This window comes from Hippopotamus amphibius, chromosome 12 (genome assembly GCF_030028045.1).
Source record: "Hippopotamus amphibius kiboko isolate mHipAmp2 chromosome 12, mHipAmp2.hap2, whole genome shotgun sequence".
NCBI lineage: Eukaryota > Metazoa > Chordata > Mammalia > Artiodactyla > Hippopotamidae > Hippopotamus > Hippopotamus amphibius.
In genome coordinates this window covers 71,389,132-71,408,091 of record NC_080197.1, presented here as the reverse complement: position 1 = coordinate 71,408,091, position 18,960 = coordinate 71,389,132, and the positions used below count along the sequence as shown (strand labels likewise).

Sequence of the window (18,960 nt, the reverse complement as noted above, 5' to 3'; positions counted from 1 at the left end):
GGACTTTAAGTTCTTCTGTAAAGTGTTTTTCTGCACAATATGTTCTCCAATTCATGGATAATATTGGTGGTAGAATGAGCTAGGAAGCCCCATATCCCTTCATTTATTACAAGAAAAAAAATCTATTCCTGAGTTGGCAACATATATCATAGATAAAACAACAAGAACAAAACTACATCCTGTATGGTGACTCTAATAATATAAGCCAGGCTGAGGAAATGGGTATGTTTCCTTAAAGACTTGTTTCTCTGAATCTCTTGCAAGAGCTGTTGATTTGAAAGGGCAAGATAACAACAGGAGATTTGCTTATCTGTTGCTGTGCAATAAATTACCTCCAATTTAGCAGCTTAAACAAATAAACATCTATTGGTTCATGGTTTCTGTGGGTTACGTGTCCAGGAGTGGCTTGGTTGGTGGTTATGGCTCAGGGTCTCTCAGGAGGTAGCAGTCACGCTGTCACACAGAGCTGGAGTCCTCTCAAGGTCCACCAGAGGAAGATCTCCTTCCACACTCACTAATGGTTGCTAGTGGTCCTCAGTTCCTCACCAGATGGACTTAGGCACAGTCTGAATGTCCTTACAACATGGCAACTAGGTTTCTTCTCCCTGCGCTGCCTTATGACAGGGCAACTGGCTTCCCCCAGAGAAAGCTATGTTTTGACAGAGTGAGAAAGCACAATTGAGATGGAAGTCACTGTCTTTTAGTAACCTAATGTCACAAATGACTTCCCAGTATTTCTGCCCTAATCTATTCACTAGAAGCAGTCAATATGAAATTAAAATATACTAACCAGCATAATAGTACAGCCAGAAGGTTTAGGAAAATCTAATCAAAGTTTAATTGTGTCTTAACACAATTTAAGACACTATTAATTGCTATATTTATTTGCTAATTATAGATCATCAGAGTGCTTAGTTAGCTCAGTGGACACAACAATTCTTCCAATTCCCATGAGCAATTCCTAGACCATAGGGACCCAACTCATTATTCACTAACTCTCTCAGCACAAGTTTATCTACACTGTCAGTGTTCATGTCAACATTCTTGTCTGCTATACCCACCCTTTAGTGTTCCAGGCAAACTAGTACATGATAAAGTTTAAGAAGATTACATTTCTGTCACATTCAGAGAGCTCACCATTCCCCTAGAAAGAAAGGGAGACGTGGTTGTTGAAAGAGCTGAGCTATGAAATGCACATCGATCTACAAATATAAGCAAAAAACCTTGGGTGATTTGAGGCAAGGAAGTGATATGATCTAATTTATACTTTTCAAAGATCACTCTGGTTGTTGCCAGGAGAACTGACATGGGGTGCAGCAGAGGGCAAGAATGTTACCAAGACCAGCTGGGAGTCTATCACAGTCCTCCAGGAGAGAAAGAATCATCGCCTGGACCAGATTCTTGTGGTAGAGATTATGGATGGACTCATATTTGGGCTATGTTTTGAAGGTCCAGTAAACTGGACTTACTAATGCACAGGTGGGGGGGGTGGTGAGAGATCAAGAATGACTCACCAGTTTTTAAACAGATGGGTGAAATAACTGTTTTTAACTGAGAAAAGATTGAAGGAGAGCACAAGTAAGGAAGGCAAGCAGGAATTCTCTTTGGGACATGTTAAGTGAAGCATACACATTAGGAGGCAAGTGCATCACTTGAGAGCATCTGTTCATTTTCAGGTGCCTAAGCTCCTGCTGCAGTCTTGCTCTTTGTGTCCACCCCACCCTTCCTGATTAACAGTCTTCTCCTTCAGCTCCTCCATTTCCTCTGTTTTTGTTGTGTCTTGTGAGTTCAGGGCTGATATTTATCCTGTCTTAGCACACTAATCTCTTTCCTGCATGGCCGACATTGGAGAAGGTTAGTGAAAGGTCCTGAACGGAGTGATATTTTGAAAAATCCCCTGCTCTCTTCTGGTCCTCATCAAGCCAAAGGGAAGCCTGCCTTCCAGCCAGACAGCCTCTTCCCCACCTCCACTGACAGCTGCCAGTTCCCTAAGAATCTTAGATAGGCTCTGCTGCCTGAGCAGACTGAGGGTCAACCTTCTGCCATCCATGTGTGCCCAAGTGTGAGGTTTCGATATACATTTCAAAGATAAACAGAGATGATCTCTATATCATCAAAATGATATGATACATATCATATACATAGGTACCCTAATACCATGAATGATGGAATCTGTGTCATAATAATGGCCAGGGACATTGACCAATTTCAGTTTGGGCTATAGGATCACTGTCAAAGCGCATGTGCACATAAGCGCATGTGCTCACACAGACACACACACACACACACACACACGCACATACACATAAAGAACACATTGCCAAGACAGAGAAGAGTCTCAGAGAACAGACCGAAAATCAAATATGACAGAAGAATTATAATATCTGTGATGATGGCTTGGACACTCTTCCTTCAAAAGCTTTGCCGAAGTCACGTTTTGCACCTTTTGGAAATGAAACACTATGCACATCCTACCCACTCCATCCTGCTGGGTTAAGACCCAACTATAACCATGCCTATATGGTGATGAAGTCTGCCCAGTATGAAATTCAGAGATGCCATTGTTCTGCTCGCCTTTATGAAGGAAGCTGCCTGGTTTCTCCCGGCACAGAGTTGAGAACAACTCCAGAACTTCCTCCAAGATGCTGCTGATTCTGCTCTCAGTGGCCTTAAGACAAAGAAATGGGAGGGAGCTGAGATTCTGCTTAGGGCTTGGGAAATGACACTGCAGTGAGGAAGCTTGTAGAGAGGAAACAGAAATGAAAGGAAAGATGAGCTGCAGAGTTCTTAAGATAAGGATAATGCCCTTCACACCCTCAGTGATGCCAAGGCCTCAAACATTATTTAAAGTGCATTCGAGCCCAATACAGAAATTTAACCTGAGGAATGACAAAGTGAGACTTGCATTTTTACAAAAGTCTCTCTGACTGTGCTGTGAATGACACACTGCAAAAAGGCAAGACGTGTACAGAGAAGTTCCCTCATGAACATGTTATGGTACCTTGCTAGGGGATGCCAGATAGATGGAGGAGGTGAAACTCATTCGAGCTATTTCAGAGACAGAGACCAGGATAATAAATCTCTCTCTCTTTACATAGAGATATAGAGATTCCAAGGCCCAATGGTCTCATTTTACTCCCATCCACATTTAGGCCCACTGGTCTTGCTTCACTCCCACCCACATTTAATATTTCAGGGTGCTGTGCCTAATATGGGCAAGATTGTATCCACATGTTTATTCCTGGTCTTATCACCTTGAGAAAGCATGTTAATATAAGTAAAGTATTACAGGAATTAAGAGGGCAGAAGTATATTAAACTATGACACTGAAATACCCCAGCACTTTTCCTAAATTAGCATTAGGGTGTAAGGGATTCTAGGGAGAACAAACAGGGCCTCTTGTATTTTGAGTTTGTGGCTGAACTTCAGCATAGGAGCAACCCTGCTACCCCTTCACATCCTCCTCCCTTTGCAACAGCATCACAGATGGTGGCTCACAGGTTAACTTAGGGGACATACAGAATGTGCCTGGAAGTGTTCCTTTCCCTGTAGAACACTTGTGAGCCCTGAAGGACTTGGAAGTCACTTTGCACTTCATCTTCTGCTTCTTTTCCTAGAGGGCAACAGTGAAGTCTTTCCCATCCTCAACTCAGGTAAGGCACGCTTAATCCACCATCAAATATCCTTCTTTTTTATGCTTAGTAGCTTTTCACTTCTGTGTTGCCTTATTATCATCATTGTCTTGTCAAGAATTGATTAATGTTAGAACTCCTAAAAGCATAGGCAATCCTTTACCCAACTTTGATTCTGGGGACCATGAGCAGGGCCCTCACTTGAATAAAAGAGATGTCTAGCTTGCATGACCCAGGAGTGTGCTGCCTGTTCTCTCAGGCCGTAAAGGACTGCTGAGAGAGGACAGCAAAGGGAAGTAGTCCTAATTCTGCCTCCTCCTGCCTCCTGAGAGCCAACCCCTCAACTGCTTCCTTCTCCCCAGTGATCCTCCTTTAAATATGTGGCTCCGGAAAAATGGAAAGAAACTAGGTCTGGTTCCTTTCTCGCCGTGTTCTTGGCTCAACTATGTCCCTGTAGCTAATTAAAATTTGCAGAAGTTAGTTAGTGACTCCTGTGTGGGCCTTCACTTTGTCTTTCTTTATTTCTCTCTTATTATTGTTCCACTTGGTCTTAGAGCCAGAAGGTTCCCCATATACACTCAACTGGCCAGACTTGGAATGACAGTTGGCAAGTTATATCAGTGACCTGCAATATGACTGCCACCGCAACTGACATAGATAATCCCTTTGCTTTTCTTCTGTCCTTGGAGACATCCTCTGGAGATTCTAAGATGGCCAACAGCTTCTTTTTTGCCAAATTTAAGGCACATTTGTCTCAAGAGTAAAGAATTAAGACTCGGTATCACTAGCATGTGGGTGAACAGGAGTACTGCACAAAGAAGGAGCACATAGGAAGGAAGTTGGTAGTTAAGAGGTAGGTTCTGGAGGAAAGTATTGTCTGATAAGGTCATCAGAGATCAAAATAAGAAGGGAGCCTTCTATCACGTACTTCCTCTATCCTTGTGCCATACCCTACAGATGGAAAAGATTCAAATTCAGACCACCCCCAGGATAATCTGGAGGACTACCACCTAGACCCATGCCTAATGGTGGAAACCAAAGTGATGGACCTCAGCAGAGATCACCCCCCACAGGATAGTGAAACTCAGCAGAGACCACCCACTCCAAGACATTTTTGTAATCGCTGTTCTCTCACACCTCCTCCTGGGAAGAATCAGGGACCACCACCCCTGGGACCACCACCACAAGGACCTCCCCAAGGCCCACCACTCCAGTAATCTGGAATTGAATGACAGGTATGATTCAAGCTCACCCTCCTTCAAGGGCCCTGACCCCTGCAGGTCTCAGACTTTAGTGTGTCATTGAATCAATGGGAAACATGTTGAAATTGCATAGTCCTGGACCCCAGTTCTAAAGATTTCTATTCAGATATTCTGGAATAGCACAGCAAAACCTTTTATTTTTAACATACTCTCTAAAGTGATTTTGATTATGAGAAACAAGGTCCATAAATTGCCTTTTCCCCAATCATGACCTGTCTTAAAGTGGGCTGGTAATGAGGAAGTAGAGCAGTGTTCTCCCTTGGTCCTCTCCTCTCCTCCTCCTCAGGCTCAGTGACTTATCTTCCCATCTCAAGTTTCTACCTGAGCAGGCCTCTCAGGTCCAGGGTCCTTGCTCAATGATTTCGTACTTTTATACTGCTCAGTGTTACATAGCTTAAAAAATATCACTTCTATGTGCTCAAAGTAAAAAATAAAATCTATACAGAAAAGTATGAGGCTAAATCTTAAAGGCGTATCATATCCTAGCTCCCCACTTCCTTCTCCAAAAGCCACCACAGTTAACTCATTTGAACATCCTGGTGGAAACATTTATGCCCATATAATTGTATGTAATCGTTTTTCATTCACAAGGATATTGTACTTCATGTGCAGATCTCTATGCTGCTCATTTCAAATAACATATTTGTAGAAAACTTCCATTTTAGTTCAGAATGCTATGTGGATGTATTTGATCCTAGTTATTTTGGTGTGTTCTGTTTTGTTTTTTTTTTTTAACATTGTTATACTCTCCATTGTTTGGCTGTGCTATGATTACTTTAACTGACCCCTGTCAATGGACATGTAGGCTGGTTTCATTATTTTTTCTATTATAGGATATATTGCAGTAACCATTTTTGTAAATACATATTTGAAAATTATGAACAGTAATCAACAGATCAGTTCAGAAGAGTCTTTTTTATTCATCTTGCAAGCAACAATTTAGAGTCCTTTTCCTGTTATATGCATATAAACCATAAACAAAAAGAAATTAGGAAGGAAGGGAGAATGAGGAGGAAGAGGGGAAAGTGTTGAACTCTCACCTACTTCCCTACAATTCATAGCAGGGATTAGAAAACCCCTGCCAAACCTTTCTAAACTTCCTTTTTTATTTTTCAGAAAATGAATAAGAAGATTCCAGTCCTTCAGAAAGCCATGACATTGGAACAAGGCAGTTTATCTTCAACTTACCAATAAAATAATCAGCATCCAATTTCTAAGTGCCGTGTCTCATTCTGGGTGTTTGTGAGTCTGAAATTTGAGGGACATGAACACAGAATACGGACGTTCAAGACCCATTCTCACTGATGCTTCCAGCAGGCTTCCTCTTGGACCATGTTCTTAGAAAACATTTCCCTTTGTTCTTTGCTTGGGGACAGGATTAGATCTCTCCTCTTCTACCTGCTGTTGCCTCCTCCCTCCTTCTGACACCTTTATTCGCAAACCCAGCTGCTGGGTGAAAGGGTTCCATCGTTTTTGTCCTTCCCTGGATTCTATAGCACTAATGCAATGTTTTTATTATATTCACACCTTTTACTGAGATTCTAGTAATTTTAGCAAACATGGAAAATGTTGCAAATGTGAAGCAGTTGCACAGGCTTAGGAAATCCTTAAAATGCAAACAGTAAATTCTAGAGAGGCCAGCCAATGTCTCCCACTCAGGGGCGGCCGAGATGCTCTTTTAAAAAGCTTGACTTCAACATCGCTAACTATTAGAGAAACACAAATCAAATCTACAATGAGGTATCACCTCAGAGCAGTCAGAATAGCCATCATCAGAAAGTCTGCAAATAATAAATGCTGGAGAGGGTGTGGAGAAAAGGGAACCCTCCTACCCTATTGGTGGGAGTGTAAATTGGCACAGCAGTCTGGAAAACAGTATGGAGGTTCCTTGAAAATCTAGAAAGAGAGCTACCATATGATCCAGCTATCCCATTCCTGGGTGTATGTGCGGAGAAAACTGTAATTAGAAAAGATACATGCACCCCAATGTTCACTGCAGCACTATTTACAATAACCAAGATATGCAACCAGAGGGTCCATCAACCGGTGCATGGATAAGGAAATAGTGGTACATATACACAATGGAATGTTGCTCAGTCAGAAGAAAGAATGAATGCTTTTGCAGCAACATGGTTGGACCTAATGATTATCATACAAAGTGAAGTAAGTCAGACAGAGAAAGACAAATATCAGATGACATCACATATAAGTGGAATCTAAAAAATGATGTCCAAGAACTTATTTACAAAACAAACAGACTCACAGACTTAGAAAACAAATTTATGGTTACCAAACAGGAAAGGTGGGGGAGGAGGGATAAATTAGGAGGTTGGGTTTAACATATACACACTACTATATGTACCAGATATAAAATCAATAATCAACAACAACCTGTATAGCACAGGGAACTCTAGTGAATACTCTGTAATAATCTATATGGGAAAAGCATCTGAAAAGAAATAGATAAATGTATATGTATATCTGAATCACATTGCTATACACCTGAAACCAATACAACAGTATAAATCAACTATACTCCAATATAAAATAAAAATTAAATAAAAAAGAACAAGCAAAATAAGAATAACATTCCAAAATAACTAATCCTCTTGCTAGGGAATCAACGTGATTCTAGGTCCCTATTCCCTTGAGCCCAATATATCCCATTTCCCATGTTTAATTGTTGCTCAATTCTCTGCCTCCCTAGATCCCCCACAATTCTTTAACAAAGCTGAGTGTATTTCATAAAGGAAATAGCATGTTGTATTCTATAAACCAAGGAATTTGGATAAGTCACATCAGGTGAGCCGTTTCTAAGAATAGGGAGGGCAGACCGTCAGGATACCTCATGGAGGGAGCAGCACCATCATCCAGGACAGTGGAGGTCCAATGTTCGGAGCCCCCAAAGCCTCTCCAGTGTGTTCATGGTTATGGATGAAGACCCTGAGTCAGTGAGGGTCAGAATTTCTGGAAGATGAACTTCTCTGTCCAGGTTTAGCCATTCACGAGTCAGGCTGAGATGGCTGTGTGAGTGTAGAGGCCAATGGGGATTAAAGCCATGCACACCTCCTGTGGGCAGGGCCCCCATCCACCTCATACTTTTATTATACTTTTCAAGAGGCTACAGAGTAAAGCAGCAAACACCCAGGCATGGACACAGTTATCACCCTTAGCTCCTCAGCTAGTCTAGCCTGGCCCAGCATCTTCCCGGACATGGAGCTGTAGACTTGACACAATGATCAAGAACCAGGTGCCTTTGGGAATCTTTCTGTCTTCAGATCAGGGATCCAGAGTGCCTGATATGTATTCATATTTTTTTAAGTTTCCTTAATGTTGGTTTTTATCATATATTATGGATATCAATCCTGTGTATGGCATAATATTTTATAAATATTTGCTCCTAGTTCCTTGAATGTCTTTTTATTTTGTTCGTTTTTTTTTATTTAAAGTCTTTAAGGTTTTCATGTATAATTAAACATCTTAATCTTTTGTTTTACATCCATGCATTTTGTGTCCTCTTTCACACTGTTTTTCTTATCTCACCATCATAAATGCCCCCCCTTCCCCACCCCACACAACTATTATAGGCATTCCCTTCCTACCTCTCCACCTCAACACAACAAATACACACATACTTTTCAAGGCAAAAATCTCATTTAACACTGTAATCCATTTGAAATGAATTTTTGTGATTGCTATGTAGTAAAGCTCTAAAATTAGTGTTTAAAAATAATTCGATCATGAATTATCCTTAAACCCTACTGAATCACCCAATCTCCTTCAGTGACTTGAATTGCCATCTTTATCACATAATAAATTTCTTGACATGTGCAGCTATGTAGCTAAATGTCTATTGACCATTCTTTGTGCCCAGCACAGCCACAAATGCTAAAAATCCATTAGCTCTTTAGTCTTCACAATAGCCTTTGATTGGTTTGCATCATGTTCACCTGCTATATGAAGGAATCAGAGCATAACGGGATCACTGACTTTCACAAATCCATACACTTACCAGTATCAGCATCATTAGGAAATATATCGGAAAGGGAAAGAGAGAAGTGAGAAAGCTTTTATCACAGGAAATATGTCCAGAGGAAAATACATGAATGAGTCCCTAAGATGAGGGGATGAGAAGTGGAGCTGCTGGCAGCCACATGGAAAGAGCTAGAGATGGATTAAAGTCTTCTGATAACATATTTGAGTCCCTGAATCCACTCATATTTTAGGTCCCTGTTATTTTCATATTCCATTTTCCTTTTCTCCTAAAGGTAATTTGAGTTGGGTTTCTTGCATTTGGAACCAAAATGATCTTGGTGGAAAAAAGAGTGCTAACAGTGAAACACAAAATGTGAGATATTTCTGCCAGAAACAAAGAGTGCTGAGCTTCCCTCAATAAAAAAGCAGCACACATTTTGTGAAACAACCTAAGGTTATTCTGTCAAATTCTGTTAATCTGACTTCCGAGAGTTGGGGGATTGGATACAACAAGAGTCATATTCTGCCCCTTCTGGAGCCTCTTTTTCTGTCATAGACTAGTATGGCTGTTGAAAGCTGAGGTACGAAATGTACATCTTACTGCAAGTGTAAGGGGAGAATTGGGGGATCTTAAGCAAGAAAGTGATAAGATCTAATTTATAATTTTCAAGATCACTCAGGTTGTGGTAAGGAGAACTGACATGGGTTGTCGCAGAGGGCAAGAATGTTACCAAGACCAGCTGGGAGGCTGTCACAGTTCTCCTGGAATGAAAGAATCATCGCCTGGACCAGGTTCTTGTTGTAGAGATTATGGATGGACTCATACTGGGGTATATTTTGAAGGTCCAGCCATCTGGACTTGCTAATGCACAGGTGGGCAGGTGGGTTGGGTGGGGTAAGAGATCACGAATGACTCCCCAATTTTTAAACAAATGGGTGAAACAAGTGTTTTTCACTGAGAAAAGACTGAGGGAGAGCAGGCTTTAGGGAAGGCAAGCAGGAATTCTCTTTGGGACATGTTAAGTGAAGCATACACATTAGGAGGCAAGTGCATTGCTTGAGAGCATCTGTTCATTTTCAGGTGCCTAAGCTCCTGCTGCAGTCTTGCTCTTTGCGACCAGCCCACCCTTCCTGATTGATAGCCTTCTCTCTCAGCTCTTCCATTTCCTCTGTTTTTGTTGTGTCTTGTGAGTTCAGAGCTGATATTTATCCTGTCTTAGCACACTAATCTCTTTCCTGCATGGCCGACATTGGAGAAGGTTAGTGAAAGGTCCTGAACGGAGTGATATTTTGAAGAATCCCCTGCTCTCTTCCAGTCCTCACCAAGCCAAAGGGAAGCCTGCCTTCCAGCCGGACAGCCTCTTCCCCACCCCCACATGAGACAGCTGCCACTTCCCTCCCTTCCTTATCTCTGACCCTCCTTTCCCACCCAGAAGGCTACCAAAAGGCAACTGCTTAGGTCTGTTCTTCTCCACTTTCCTTTGCAAAGTATTGTCCGGGGAAACCAGAAACAGTCATCCCAATACTGTAAGGGGACCTGTTTATCCCAAGAAACTACTCTTTTCCTCCCACAAAGCCCAGCTGGAACCATTCTCCTTCACCACATAGCCACGTAGCATTCCCACATTGCCAACTGTGGATACAGTCCCGTTTCTGAAATACATCCATAATTATTACAGGAAAAGAAACCTATCTGCCTAGTCTCCTTGCAATGGCAAAGCTATCTGTAGCAAACCCGACTGCGTCAGAAAGCCTTCCTGTAATATCATCTGCAATCCCTCAAAGAAGCCCAGACCCAGACACTCATATACATAGCAAAGGACCCACTCATCCCCAGTGGTATTGGGGAATGCCTTTAGGATTTCCAGCCACAGGACCCTCAAGCACAGCACTCTAAAATGACCAATAGCCCCACTCAGAAACTGAACAATGACATAAACTGTACACTTGTTCTGAAATAAGTGGCACCCGAAGGCATTAACTAATCTCAATCATCAAATGAAAGGCTGAGCAGACAACTAGTAAACATAATAGAATAACCAGCAACTGAAAAGCAGAAGGCAGGCCATCAAAAATGAATCTGGAAACACAATACATTGTTACCAAATTTGTAAAAGAAAAGTCAACAAAGCTAGTTGAATAGGCCCTAAGTAAGTGGTAAAATAAAAATTCCTCCAAAATGCATAGGAAGGAAAGTTACATATGAAAATAAGAGTAAACACAGGGAGGATTGATTAAGCAGATAAAATATCAATAATTAAGTTTCAGACAGAGAATGGGGAGAAATGAGTGTCAGAATATTCCACAGAAAATTCCCTGTGTTGGGTAACTATCTGAGAAAACTTTTTCTAACATGGAGACTGACTGAGAAACAGAAGATCAAGGCAATCAAATTGAGGCTTTGAGTGGAGTGTCAGACCGTGTAGTTGGAGGGCATAATTGTGGCCACTAAATGATCAGTGGTCGCCAGGTTAGGAGGCGTGGTTAAAAATACTTCCTAGCAGAAATAATGCCAAACTGAACCTCACAGCAGATTTCAGAAAAGGGCAACATCATGGAAGAAGTCTTAGAGACATAAAATACCATGACCCACTCAAGGAACTATGTGTTCCTTTTGTTCTGTGCTAGATATTCTGTGCCTACCTTTGCTTTTACTAAAGATTATAACTCCCAAGAATATTAATAAGACTAGAATGTCTTAGGTCATTTTTGTTCAACCACACCAAGCTTCCCTCTTATTTGATTTGATTTGACCTTTATTATTTTGTTTTCCTGCCTGCTCCACATAGCATGTGGGATCTTAGTTCCCTTACCAGGGATAGAACCCTCACCCCCTGCATTGGGAATGTGGAGTCTTAAACACTGTAGTACCAGAGAAGTCCCCAAGCTTCCCTTTAGAGGCAAAGAATCCTACACAGCCTCTGGGGGCCTGAGTAGACTGAGAGTCAACCATCTGCCATCCATGTGTGCCCACATATGAAGTTCCAAATACATTTCAAAGATAAACAGAGATGATCTTTATATCATTGAAATGTTGTGGGCTTCCCTGGTGGCACAGTGGTTGGGAATCTGCCTGCCAATGCAGGGGACACGGATTCGATCCCTGGACCGGGAAGATCCCACATGTCGTGGAGCAATTAAGCCCAGGTGCCACAACTACTGAGCCTGTGCTCTAGAGCCTGCGAGCCACAAGTATTGAACCCATGTTCCACAACAACTGAAGCTCATGCGCCTAGAGCCTGTGGTTTGCAACAAGAGAAGCCATTGCAATGAGAAGCCAGCGCACCACAACGAAGAATAGCCTCTGCTCTCGGCAACTAGAGAAAGCCTACGTGCAGCAACGATGACCCAACACAGTCAATAAATAACAAATAAATAAATTGATTAATTAATAAAAAATACCCCAAAAAAAGAAATGTTTTGCTACATATCATGTTCATAGATACCCAAATATATGAATGATGGAGTTTGGGTCATAATTATGGCCAGAGATACTGACCAACAAAACTTTGGGCTGTAGGATCACTGTCAACACACACACACTCACACGCGCATGCGCGCGAGAAGAGCATGTTGGCAAGACAGAGAAAGAGTCTCAGGGGAAAGGCAGAAAATCAAATGTTGACAGAAGGTTTCTAATATCTGTGATGACTGCTTGGACACTCTTCCTTCCAAAACTTTGCCCAAGTCATATGTTACACCTTTTGTGAATGAGACACTATGCACATCCTACCCACTCCATCCTGCTGGGCTAAAACCCAACTCTAACCAAGTCTGTCCGGTGACGAGGTCTACACAGTATGGAACTCAAAGATGCCATTGTTCTGCTCGCCTTTATGAAGGAAGCTGCCTGGTTTCTCCCGGCACAGAGTTGAGAACAACTCCAGAGCTTCCTCCAAGATGCTGCTGATTCTGCTCTCAGTGGCCCTGCTGGTCCTGAGCTCAGCTCAGGGCACATCTGATGGTAAGAAAAAGAAGGGGGAGGGTGCTGAGACTTGCTTGGGGCTTCAGAGATCACACTGACTGCAGTGAGGAAGCTGGTAGAGCAGGGACAGAAAGGAGAGGAAAGATGAGGCTTGAGGCTACTTAACACAAGAATAAGGCCCTTCACGTTCTAATTAACATGAAGGCTTCAAACTCTTTTGTTTAAACTTTTTGTTTAAAGTACAACTGGAATTCAGTACCAAAATGTTAACCAGAGGAATGAAAAGGAATACTTGCATTTTTACAAAAGTCTCTCTGACTGTGTTATGAAGGATGCATTGCAAAAAGGCAATACTGGTACAGAGAAGTTCCCTCATGAACATGTATTGGTAATCAAAGCAGCCATGAAGTAGGATGAAGGTGGCCTTGCTAGGGGATGCCAGATAGATGGAGAGGGTGAAGACCATTCAGAGCTATTTCAGAGACAAAGACCAGGATAATAAATCTCTCTCTCTTCACACAGAGATATAGAAATTCCAAGACCCACTGGTCTTGTTTCACTCCCACCCACATTTAATATTTCAGTGTGCTGTGCCTAATATGGGCAAGATGGTATCCACATGGTCCTGTCACCTTGAGAAAGCATGTTAATATAAGTAAGGTATTTCATGAATTAAGAGAGCAGTACACCAAACCATGACATTGAAATACCCCAGCACTTAAACCAAATTAGCAATAGGGTTTGAGGGATTCTAGGAGGGAAAAAAGTCCTTTTATATTTTGAGTTTGTGGCTGATCCTCAGCACAGGAGCGACCCTGCCACCTCTTCACGTCCTCCTCCCTTTGCAGCAGCATCACAGATGGTGGCTCACAGGTTAACTTAGGGGATATACAAGGTGTGGTTGGAAGTGTTCCTCTCCCTGTTCAACACTTGTGAGCCCTGAAGGATTTGGAATTACTTTGTACTTCATCTTCTGCTTCTTTTCCTAGAGGGCAACAATGAAGACTTTCCCAACCTCATCTCAGGTAAGGCTCAGTTAATTCTCCATCAACTTTCTTTTTTATCCTTAGCAGCTTTTCACTTCTCTGGTATCTTAGTATCATCATTGTCTTCTCAAGAATCGATCAGTGTTAGAACTCCTAAAGATATAGGCAGTCCTTTACCCAACTTGATTCTGGGGACCATGAGCAGGGTCCTCACTTGAGTAAAAGAGATGTCTAACTTGGATGACACAGGAGTGTGCTGCCTATTCCTTCGGGCCAGAAAGCACTGCTGAGAAAGGACAGCAAAGGGAAGTAGTCCTAATTCTGCCTCCTTCTGCCTCCTGAAAGCCAACCCCTCAACTGTTTTTTTTTTCCCCAATGTTCCTCTCTTTAAATATATGGTTTAGGAAAAATGCAAAGAAACTAGGTCTGGTTCCTTTTTCTCTGTTACTCCACTCAACTATGTCCCTGTACCTAATTAAAATTTGCAGGAGCTATTTTGTTAATCCTGTGTGGGCTATCACTTTGTCTCCCCCCCACTCCAAATCTCTGTCTTTCTGTCTCTCTGTGTCTGTCTCTCTCTCTCTCTTTTATTATGATTTCTCCACCTGGTATTAGAGCCTGAGGGTTCCTCATATGCACTCAACTGACTAGACTTGGAATCACAGTTGCCAGGTTATGTTGGTGACCCAAAATTTAACTGGCAACAAAACTGACATGGATAATCCCTTTGCTTTTCTTCTTTCCTTGGAGGCATCCTCCAGGGATTATAAGAAATCCAACACCTTCTTTTTTTGGCCAAATTTAAGGCACATGTTTGTCTCAGGAGCAAAGAACTAAAACTCAACTCAATATCACTAGTATGTGGGTGAACAGGAGTACTACACAAAGAAGGAGTGAGTAGGAAGGAAGTTGGTAGTTGAGACGCAGGTTCTGGAGGAAACGATTGTCTGATAAGGTCATCAGAGATCAAAATGAGAGGGGAGCCTTCCATCACCTAGTTCCTCTATGTTTGTACTATACCCTACAGATGTAAGTGATTCAAACTCAAAGTCAGATGAGGAGTTTCCCAGACCACCTCCTGGAGGACCACCTCCTGGAGGACCGCCTCCTGGAGGACCTGGAGGACCACCACCGAGCCCCCCTCCCAATAGTGAAGATCAAGGTGATGGACCTCCGCAGACACCACCCCCACAAGATGGCGAACCTCAGCAGGAACAACCCCTGCAAGAAGATGGCGAACCTCAGCAGGAACAACCCCCGCAAGAAGATGGCGAACCTCAGCAGGAACAACCCCCACAAGAAGATGGCGAACCTCAATAGGAACAACCCCCACAAGAAGATGGCGAACCTCAGCAGGAACAACCCCCACAAGAAGATGGTCAAGCTCAGCAAGGACCAACCCCACAAGGAGGTTTCCGTTATCTCCGTTCTCTCCCACCTCCTCCTGAGGAGAATCAGGGACCACCACCTCCAGAACCTACCCAAGGCCCACCACCACCACCACCACCACCAGGACCTTCCCAAGGCCCACCACCACCACCACCACCAGAACCTACCCAAGGCCCACCACCCCAGTAATCTGGAAGTCAGTGACAGGTATGATTCAAGCTCACCCTCCTTCAAGGGCCCTAACCCCTGCAGGTCTCACACTTTACTGTGCCACTGAATCAACTGGAAACATGTTGAAATTGAACAGGACCCCAGTTCTAAAGATTTCTATTCAGATATTCTGGAATAGGGCAGCAAGACCTTTTATTTTTAACATACTCTCCAAGGTGATTCTGATTATGAGAAATAAGGCCCATATATTGCCTTTTCCGCAATGACCACCTGTGTTAAAGTGGGCTGGTAATGAGGAAGTAGAGCAGTGTTCTCCCTTGGTCCTCTCCTCTCCTCCTCCTCAGGTTCAATGACTCCCCATCTCAAGTTTCTACCTGACCAGGCCTCTCAGGTCCTGTGTCCCTGTTAAACAATACTTTAATTTTATGCTGCTAAATTTATCTTGCTTTTAAAATATTTACTTCTGAATTTGTATATGCTCAGGGGAAAACATAACTGAACAGAAAACTATGAGGCTAACTCTTCAAGGCATTCACATCATCCTACCTCCCTACTTCCTTCCCCCAAATCCACCACTATTAACTATTCTTAACATCCTCCTGGAAACATTCATGCCTACATAAACATATATAATCTTTTTATCCACAAATTATATCATACTTTATAGGCAGATCTATAAGTTGCTCATCAAATAACACACTTCTTAGAAAACATCCATATCAGTTCATAGAGCTATATGGATCTATTTGGTCCTGGTTTTGTTTTCTTTTTAATTGTATACTATTCCATTGTCTGGCTGTGCCATGATTTTTTTTTAACTCTGTATCAATGACCACTTAAACCGGTCTCAGTTTTTCATTAGTATAAAATAGGTTGCAGTAACTATCATTGTAAATACATATTTGGACACTTTAAATAGCAACCAGGAGATAAACAACCTAAGAAGAATATTTTTTTGTCTTGTAAGCAACAATTTAGAGCCCATTATCTGTTAGGTGCATAAAAACAGTAAACCAAAAGAAATCTGGAAGGAACAGGAGAGGGAGGAGGAAGAAGAGAGGGAGAAATGTGGGCTCTTACCTATTTCCCTTCATTGATATCCCCAGGGATTAGAAACCACATGACAACCTTCTATGAACTTCCTTTTTTGCTTTTCAGAGCATGAGGATGAAGATACCAGTCCTTCAGAAAGCCATGACACTGGAACAAGGCAGTCTGTCTTCAATTTACCATTAAAATAATCATCATCCAATTTCTATGTGCCATGTCTCTTTCTGGGTGTTTGTGAGCCTGAAATTGGAGGGCCAGGAACCCCACATAGGAACATCCAAGACCCTTTCTCCTTGATGCTTCCGCTGAGCTTCCTCCTGGACCACTTTCCCAGAAAAATTTTCCCTTTGTTCTTTGCTTGGGGACAGGAAGGTGTTTCTCCTTTTCTACCTGCTATTGCCTCCTCCTTTCCCCTGACACCTTTATTCACAAGCCAGGTGCCTGTGCCTCCCCTTCCCTGGTTTGCACAGCACTAAAGCAATGTTTTTATTATTTTCACATCTTTTCTGAGATTCTAGTAATTTTAGGGCAATAAGGAAAATATTGCAAATGTGAAGAAGTTGCACAGGTTGAGGGAATACTCAACATTTCCAAAATAATGGATCCTGGTTTCTGGCAAAATAAATGTGGTTCTAGGTCCCTACTCTCTTAAGCTCACTATATCCCATTTCCCCTTTTTTATCATTGCTCAATTTTCTCCTCCCTAGATCCCGTACCTTTCTTTAACGAAATCTGAGTGAATTTCATAAAGGAGGTGGTATGCTGTATTCTAACTGGAGTCCTTCAGATATGAGGTTAATCTTATCTCTTTTTGTTAGCTCTGGACTTTCAACAAGCTATTTCAACTCTCAGAGCCTTTGTCTCCTCATCCATATTATGAAGATAATAATAATACCTACCCTAGAGGAGGAAGAGTAATGATTAGCATACACAAAAACCTAGCAGAGATTGCCTTCACCACCTTCTAATAATTATTGCAGGAAGAATAGTACAAATGAAATCGTAAGAAATGAAGTGCTCCCCAAATTAAAACTGGTCAGATTGCTCTGTCAAAAAATCAACTTACAATATTCTCTGACAATGCATCTTCCAAATTTTAAAAAGAAATGAAAAAGTTCACTTTGCCTATTTTTTTGTAGCACCTTCTGGTGTCTCTCCGTTTCATCTGGGGAATACTGTTTCTGATATTGATTCTGTCATGGTACATTGATAACTTCTACTCACTCCCATTTCTTACAAAGTTGGGAAGTGTTCCTGGGTTAAGCAATGCTATTATAATTAGCATAACAAAATCAGTATTTAAAAAGAAACCTGACAATGAGGTTGTTGACATCAAGTAACAAAAAGAATGTTTGGATTTCATCAAGGGCTTCCAGCTGCCTTGAAATCACATAGGATGATGAGAATCTATCCAGGTAGATCTCAAGGATGGAAAGGAGCCCATTCATGAACATCTCTGGAAAAGACTGACAAACCTCATATACTGGAAAGAGGGGATCTGAGGAATATTCCTTCAGAGCCAGATTCATCCTAACTCCAGGTCTACTTACTATACTGCTGTTAATGAATGCTGAGTATGATATTACTTTCTTACCTACTAGTCACACCATTAACGCATACTGAACTAGCGGTTAACTGAAACAAATATAGAGTTTGCTTAAACTGCTTCTTGAATTATTCATGTTTGAATCTAATACAGAACTTCATACACGGTTGATTGTAGCTTTGAACTGAGAGTCTTTCCCATCCTGATTTTTTTATCTACCAAGTGTAATAGAAGCTTCAGCTTTCTGCCCACAAATTGATAACTATTTCGTCTCAAAAGAGACATGCATTTCATTTAATTTTGGCAAGGTTTTTTTTTTCTTTTTCTATTATCTTTTTAATTTTTTTGTCTTATTAAAAAACATATGGTGCAAAACAAACAAACAAACAAAAAACAAAACATATGGCACCCCACCTCACAAGGGCTTTGAGGGGTTCTGCCCCCAGGCTACAGCAGTGGCACTGGTGGCCACAGTGCACTTTGAAGGGGCAGCACCTGGGGAGACAGCTAACCCCAAGGCTCCCTTCCGGACCTCTAGAGGGCACACGGACCCAAGCCCATCATCTCACCTTACTGCCCATGGAGGCACCTCAAGGAATTCCAGTTCCTGGCTGAGGCAGTGGTGGGGGTGGCCAGGTCTGGGGTTTTTAGACAGGCTGGGACCTAGGACCATTTGCTGTAGTGCTGCAATACTTGCACCTGGACACACCCCTTCTAGAGCAACAAAATACAAAGAAACTGTATGGGACTAAAAATTTGGGGGCGAATTCTGGATAAAAGATACAAACAGACCAAAAAACCCAACTGTCACTTTCTGAAAGCCCAGAGCAAAAGACGGGGTAAGGGGGGAGGGGAGCAAGGTACTCTACATGCCCCTGCACACAATACCACCTAAGGGGTGGGCCAACCACCTAAACCACCCCTCTGGCTGACCCTTGGACAAACCTCTACCTTCACCCCACATAAAGAACAAGCTCACCCTCCCCCCCCCCCCCCACCAGGTTGCCGACAAGCAAGGCAACCT

At 42.2% G+C, this 18,960-nt stretch overlaps 1 long non-coding RNA gene across 1 annotated transcript; it reads left to right on the top strand.

Annotated features, from left to right (window-relative positions):
• The first annotated feature begins 1,288 nt into the window (after positions 1 to 1,288).
• Positions 1,289 to 4,859, top strand: LOC130832532 (uncharacterized). The gene is made up of 3 exons (XR_009048320.1): positions 1,289 to 1,406; positions 3,618 to 3,653; positions 4,590 to 4,859. It is a non-coding gene; the product is annotated as an uncharacterized LOC130832532 (long non-coding RNA).
• The last annotated feature ends 14,101 nt before the right edge of the window (positions 4,860 to 18,960 follow it).